Source organism: Zea mays, chromosome 6, assembly GCF_902167145.1.
Source record: "Zea mays cultivar B73 chromosome 6, Zm-B73-REFERENCE-NAM-5.0, whole genome shotgun sequence".
NCBI lineage: Eukaryota > Viridiplantae > Streptophyta > Magnoliopsida > Poales > Poaceae > Zea > Zea mays.
The window spans coordinates 149,186,654-149,193,591 of record NC_050101.1 but is presented as its reverse complement, the minus strand read 5'-3'; the positions used below and the strand labels follow the sequence as shown (position 1 = coordinate 149,193,591).

The 6,938-nt window shown below is 40.9% G+C and overlaps 1 long non-coding RNA gene across 1 annotated transcript; it reads left to right on the top strand.

The window, feature by feature from the left end:
• The first annotated feature begins 4,006 nt into the window (after positions 1–4,006).
• LOC111589516 (uncharacterized) lies at positions 4,007–4,528 on the top strand. Its single transcript, XR_002748549.1, has 3 exons — positions 4,007–4,109; positions 4,227–4,412; positions 4,494–4,528. It is a non-coding gene; the product is annotated as an uncharacterized lncRNA (long non-coding RNA).
• The last annotated feature ends 2,410 nt before the right edge of the window (positions 4,529–6,938 follow it).

The following is a 6,938-nucleotide window of genomic DNA, read 5'->3' as shown; positions in this document are numbered from 1 at the left end:
GCAAATGGAGGCGATCTAAGTGGTGAAGATAATTTGAGCGATGCTAGGACTTCAAATTGCTCAGACATGGAGCTACTAGAGATAACAATACTTACGTGGAGGGGAGAAGTCTAGACTCTGATGATAGTCATTCAATTCCTCATCTCAGTGCTAGGTAAATAGAGATATTGAGGAGGGTGTTGCTAGGATAGGTTCACTAGTTCCTAATTTTTAGGACCTTATCCATGGCCATATGGCAATTGCTAATAAAGGCTTAAGTGATACAATTTCCCTGATCCTGGTGGTTTCACAATCATGGTTGCCAAAGTACTCAATGATGCACAACTATCCATATATGGTCATGAAATCATTTAAGGAGACAAGGTACACCATTACATATGATGAGCATTGTGGGTGGAAACTATGTACTAGGATAACGAAGGCAGACCATTGAAAGATTACATTAGTCAACTAACCGCATGTGTGTGCCACTGTAGAGGCAAAATAGAACCACTTACAGCTCAATTATAGGTTCATTGCAAAGAAAATTGTGCCCCATGGTGAAGCATATGCCAACTGTTGGGGACTTGTTCTCAAATGCTATGAGTTAAGAACAAGGCAACACAAAATGTTAATGATTAAAGACCTTCGTCCTTCGAAGCATTATCTCCTTTAGGATATAATGATCTTCAGACGAAGGTTATGAAGGACATACCTTCATCATCTCAGTATGTAACATTGAAAGTAGAAACATATGAAACATAGAAAATAACACGAACAATCATATTGAATCGTCAGATTATTTATATTCTCATTATTTCATCATGGACAAACATTAATAACAGTAAATTATATTAGTACCTTCGGCTTGACAGAAGGTATGAGTCCAAGAGTGACGTGCGAGTGAATAAGTCAGCGTGAACAGTACAGGGGTACTATTTACCTATTTATAGGCACGGGACGCAGCTCGAACAAAATTACATTTGTGTCCTTAGTAACTAATCATAACCAAAACACAAGTTATCATGGACTAAATGGTCTTTTACTCTTTAAGTCGGTGATGCCCTTCGTTTCAAGGCGCGTTGTCATGTCGAAGCTCCCTGGATTGTAGCTTCGACTTATACCTTCGTGTTGCGTCTGCTTGCATATTACCCTGTCGAAGGTGTTTTTTCTTGGAGGACCTTCAGTGAGGAAGAAGGCCCCCAACACCAACCAGTATTGTCTCTGTCTAGGTTGAGGTTATCTTCCAATGCTATAATTACTACATGAAATATGGGAAAGCATGGAGATAAAAACATGCCCTTAACTTATCTATGGAGATTGGGAGCAAACATATGAGCACCTTATTTTAATGTTTAATGCATTAAAAGTTGTAAAACCGAAATGCACTTTGAGTATTTACCTAAGGAGGGTAGAATGAGGAATGAGAGGCACATGGTGTTCTAGGCATTTGGGTAGATCATCAAAGCATTTGAGACATCATCTCAATTGGTGGCCCATTTCTTATTGAAAATTTTGAATGCATAATACTTATTTGTATTAGAATAGATTCTGAATACCAACTTGTTCAATTGGGATTTAGGATTATTCAAAAGGAGGATATGAATAGTTGGTCTTGGTACCTTATACTTGTTAGGCAAGTGGTTATTGGCCGAGGTAATGATGTTTGTGTCATATCCAATAGGCATGCTAGCATTCAAAATACCATGCAAGAAGACATGCCTAGATATGGCTAGATACATCACCGGTGTTACATGAGACACCTTGATCAGAATCTTATACAACATGAAGAAACAAAGGAGAACTTCAAGTCTTTTGAGGAGTGAAAGCATCTAGGCCCTTAGTAGTTTTGGTGATTAATGATGACACAAGATCTGTGTGGCTAATGTATGTTTTGCATAGGCAATTTAAATCAAATCATTGTAATAGCCGTGGTTGTTTGGACAATCAATGGTTTTCATGCCCTAAGTATCAAAATCATTTCAGTTTGAAAGGATGAATGGCGAGGTTAAGGATGGATTAATCCTGCATGTCGATTAGAGTCAAGAGACACTTAGAGCAGTTTAGGACTTAGATCATGTTTTCCTTTAATTGTATTACAAAAGGGGTACAAACTTGTAGCTTATAATGAGTTTAGTATGGTGCACACTAGATGTCTTTAGCTCTTGGTAGCTCTTATGAGACCAAAATTCATTTGGAACAAACCCCAGTCACAAAGTTCTTGAAATTGGAAGTGTCTGGGAAGTTTTAGAGGCATCAAACTCTAAGAAATAGGGTTGTTGGACTAATAAAGATGCTCCAACACCTCCACATGGAATGCTAGTAAAGGCATGATCTAGAATCCTATGGACATGGTTGTTGGACCAATGTGAATGAGTTTGACGATATGTATAAATAGACTAGAGAGTTGTAGGTTGCATTAGACAGTCTGATAGGGGTCATCAAACCAAATGGTGCAACTATAGCAGCTAGAGTTTTTCCTATAGGAGCGTTAAACCTTTAATTGGGTGAATGTTAGAACATTGGGTCCTATTTCGACTCTAACTAGAGAGTGAACAAAGAGGTTTCAAGAGTATCAAACTAGTTTGACAAAGTGCGGTGAACCATACGCTCCACGCAGTACACTCTAACGGCTACTTCTGACATAGTGAAACCACTATGACAGTTGTGTCTTATCGGACCAAGGTCGATGGTCTGACAACATATCATTGAATGGTTCGATGACGAGATTTTGCCCATAGTTACTTCTCTACTAACTATTAAGAGACTACTATAGACTGCCCCCGCCTCCCTACGCCCGCCCGCCCGCCGCGAACGCCGCAATCCCCGCTCACCCTCCGCAATCCGCCCGCCCGCCGCAATCCCCGCCCGCATGCCATGTTCAAAGGGCCCCAATGCCGACCTCTCGTGAAACCTAACCGACTGCACCCGCCTCGGGGACGCGTCCGCCGCCATGGCCACTTTCGACGCCGCCATCGACGCTGACGCCGATGCTGTTCCCCGCCTCTCCGCTCACCAGTACAACCAACTCCTCCACCTCCTCGCTGCTGCCGACCGCTCCTCCTTCCATAGTCCCCCCCCCCCACTGCCGTCGTGCGCCGTGTCTTCGCCCACGTGCGTGACTGGACTTCTCGTTGATCCCATGCTTGGTCCCGTAGATCTGTTTGTCTGCGCTTGGTTGGGGAGGACTCGGCTTCTCGTCCAAAATTATTAGGGGTGTTTTCAATGCTCGGTTTCACGATTTGATTTTGGGGACGGATCGATACATCAATGTGCGTGAGTTGCGGATGCTCAAACCTGGTTCATTTTTAATGAAACTGCCACCTGTGAGCTAATTAGATGCACAATCTTATTGTTACGATCTCGAATACTTTTTTGAGAGCTCGCAGGCCATAATCACCTTAATATAACAACGGGATGCAACTGGGGAGGGTTAGTTTTTTCGTAACAAGCTGCAATGTGAATCCAAATCAATCAGCGTTCTTCATCTTTTTTTGCTCGTTTTACACGCCTCACCTCGTGGAGAAGTCTAGGGCCTAAAACATTTGTCATCTTGAGGTACTCACTGTCATTATCATTTAGTATTTTCTTCCACAACATGCCATTTTCTGGATAGACTCGCTAGAAACATCTCAGATATTATTGTGATCTTGCTAAACTATAGGATTCATTGATCTGCTCATACATGGTGTAGATCTATATGTTTAATACTTTTGTTTGGATGCCTTGTTTCTTTTTAAAACCTTGCATCAATGCAAAATCGAACCTATGCATATACACTGTATTGACTCAAGTCTGATTGTATCCACTGTCTCAAAGTAGCATGTTAATTCAATCTAATTTCCGCAGTTAGCATAATGTGTATCTGTTGCTTTTGTGCTTATACATGCATCTCTTCATTTACCATGCCTCGTGGCCCATATGAATTTATTATTTATCATAGTTCATAGTTCATAATTCGATAATCAGCAAAAGTTCTGTTGATAGCAAATTGATTCAGAATGATGGTGGTTTTTGTATCAGGGCATGGGGCTTCTATCCCACCGTTATCTTCTCAGAGCAGTGCACCACAGTACTCATATGGTGGACATCAGGGTACAAGCAAAAAGATTGAAATTCCAAATGTAAGGGTAAGTTTTTTGTAAAGTTTATTTTCCGTCACTGAATGTATAGTCGTATAAGAAAGTGTATCTGGAAGTGTGATATTTATATACCCTTCAACTTGCACTATTGTTGACTTGCGGTAGGTTGGTGTTATTATTGGAAAAGCTGGGGAAACTATTAGGTATATCCAACTTCAATTAGGAGCAAAGATTCAAGTAACGAGAGACCATGAAGCTAAACCTGGTGCACTGACAAGGCAAGTTGAGCTTTCTAGCAATCCTGAGCAGATAAGCAAAGCTGAACAGTTGATCAAAGAAGTTATAGCAGAGGTATTACTCATTATGCTCCTAGAATTTTGCTTACTTTTGTGTGTTTTCATCTATATTACAATGTTTGATCTTGCAATCTAGGCTGATGCTGGGTCATTCAGTGTTGTATCTGGTGGCCGGAAATACAATGCACCGTAGCCAGACGCTGAGACATTCCAGATGACAATTGCTAATAACAAGGTATGCACTTCGTCGATGGGACGATGGTTTGCCTTATCATACAAAAAATACACTTTATCATGGTACCACAAGTTTTTGACATGTGCATGGGTGCCTGTTTGTCAATTTTATATCAATCAGCAATCAGTATTGTGGCGATTGCCTCACAATGCTATTTTTTCTTCTGCTTCTGATTTTTGTCTTCTTTTTAGGTGGGATTGATTATTGGGAAGGGTGGTAAGACTATAAAGTCTATACAGGCCAAATCAGGAGCTCGCATTCAGGTTTGTAATCTTGTTATCCACATTCCTAACCTTAGCTGCAATCAGAAATAAGGTTACACATTCAGAGTGTGAGGATCTGGACGGATTACAATGGCTGCAGTGGGGAGGAAGCATGAGGTACAACTCGATGCAATCTTTCTGTAATTTTTGGCATCACGGGACATGATGTGATTTTTTCATCTCATCGAATAACATGGTGCTATTTAGCACAAAGATTCTCAGTGGGTTGCTTGTTCTCATTTGTTGGGTAAAATTGATCTAGATACACGGATGCGCCTGAGAAATCTATTACTAACTTGTTTAGCATGGTCGTTAGGAAATCTGAAACTACCCATCTTCTTTTGATGTAGCCACTCTCTTGATGTTTTCCATAATCCTACATCTACCGCTTATGTTTGTACTTGATACATTATGGTAGGATGAGGATATGAAGATGTTGGATGTTAGTATTTCAGTTTTGGCTGAATCTGTTTTTCTTAAGTGATTCAGATCTATTCCTAACATGGTTAAATAATTAGTGGATGCACCATGCATGATCTCTCCATCTAAAATTTCCTGCCATCCAAATCAAGATGTGCTAAAAATTGGACTGACATAGATAGGTTGACTATGTTCTGACCTTACTTACCTGATGTCTGATCTCTCTAGGAGCGGTCTTGTACATAAAGAAGGAATTCAACTTGTAGAGTGAGCCACTAATTGAGGGCCTCATCATTGCCATGTCCCTCATTGGGGCAACAGTCATCACGATGTTCTCCGGGGCAGTGGCAAGCTCTATAGGTAGGAGGCCCATGCTGATCGCCTGGGATGTCCTTCACTTTGTTAGTGGGTTGGTGATGCTCTAGGCACTGAGTGTATGTACTGCTCCTTGCACGGCTATCATGATGGGTTCGATACGTGTATGTACATGCATTGTTGCAAGAGAGAAAAGCAAGCTAGCATGTCGAAGTGATTCTACAAAGCGTGTTGCAAATTGTGGAAAGAGACAGAATACTTCAATTAACAGGTAAATTCATATAGACGTGATTGTAAAAAAAAATGGAAATGCTAAAGTCGACATGCATTTTGAAGGAAATATTTCTACTTTGCAAACTTTATTTGTATACCAAACCAAATTTGAATAGCCTAATAATGCATATGTCAATATACTGTTAATGACAATTTTAGTTAAAAATCTAAGAAAATTTGAGTCCTTAATTTAGGGATCTTGTATTCATGTGATGGCGCACCCTACAGAGGCGACAATGTCTCGGGGGACGTGCTTGCCAAGGATGAAGGTGTGTTGCAGGTATGTGGTGGGGGAGGATTGGAGGAAGCCGACCATGGATGCGAGCTGGTGGAGCACAGTGAGAAAAGGAATAGGCGGAGGAGGCCAGGGCGTGAGGGAGAGGTTGCGGACGCTTGACGCGTGCCGCGACGTGAATCATGGTGGCACCGTGAAGCTCGGAGAGCACAACAAAATGAGTCGTCTTTTAAGAATTCTGATATACAAATCTTTGATTGCACAAGCTAACTAATGTTCCACACCAGGTTGTAGAGATCTGGGGAATGATCTGCATGGTCGTTACTGCTCGGATCGTGATGCCAAGGGCAATGGTGAGGCTTTCAACAGGCCGAATACTGTTCTCCATGCCAGAGCAAGCAGTCTCCTTCCTTGGTGGAGCCAACTCAATCTTTGTCAACGAGAAACTTCTCACAACTGTGAACAACAACTTTGACATGGACCATGCAATGTTTACATTCCGTTCACCTATATATGCCTATGCTATTTATTGACTCAATCATTGTAGCAAAAAAATTATATTGCACTGGCAAATATGATGTTCTTATATTCTCTACCATATTTTAAGCTATGTAAACTTACTTAACTTTTAAAAGATGCAACATGAGCATAGAACGACAATTAATGCTTCTACATCTCAATGTATCTTACCAATACATGTTGATTCCGTAGCAAAGCACGAGCATACACCTAGTATAATGTCTAATTTGCTAATTTGAAGTTATAAATACACCACAACTCATCTATTTCTTGTTGTTTTGCCTATTCTAACTACTGAGGAAACCCATTTGAGTGTAAGGA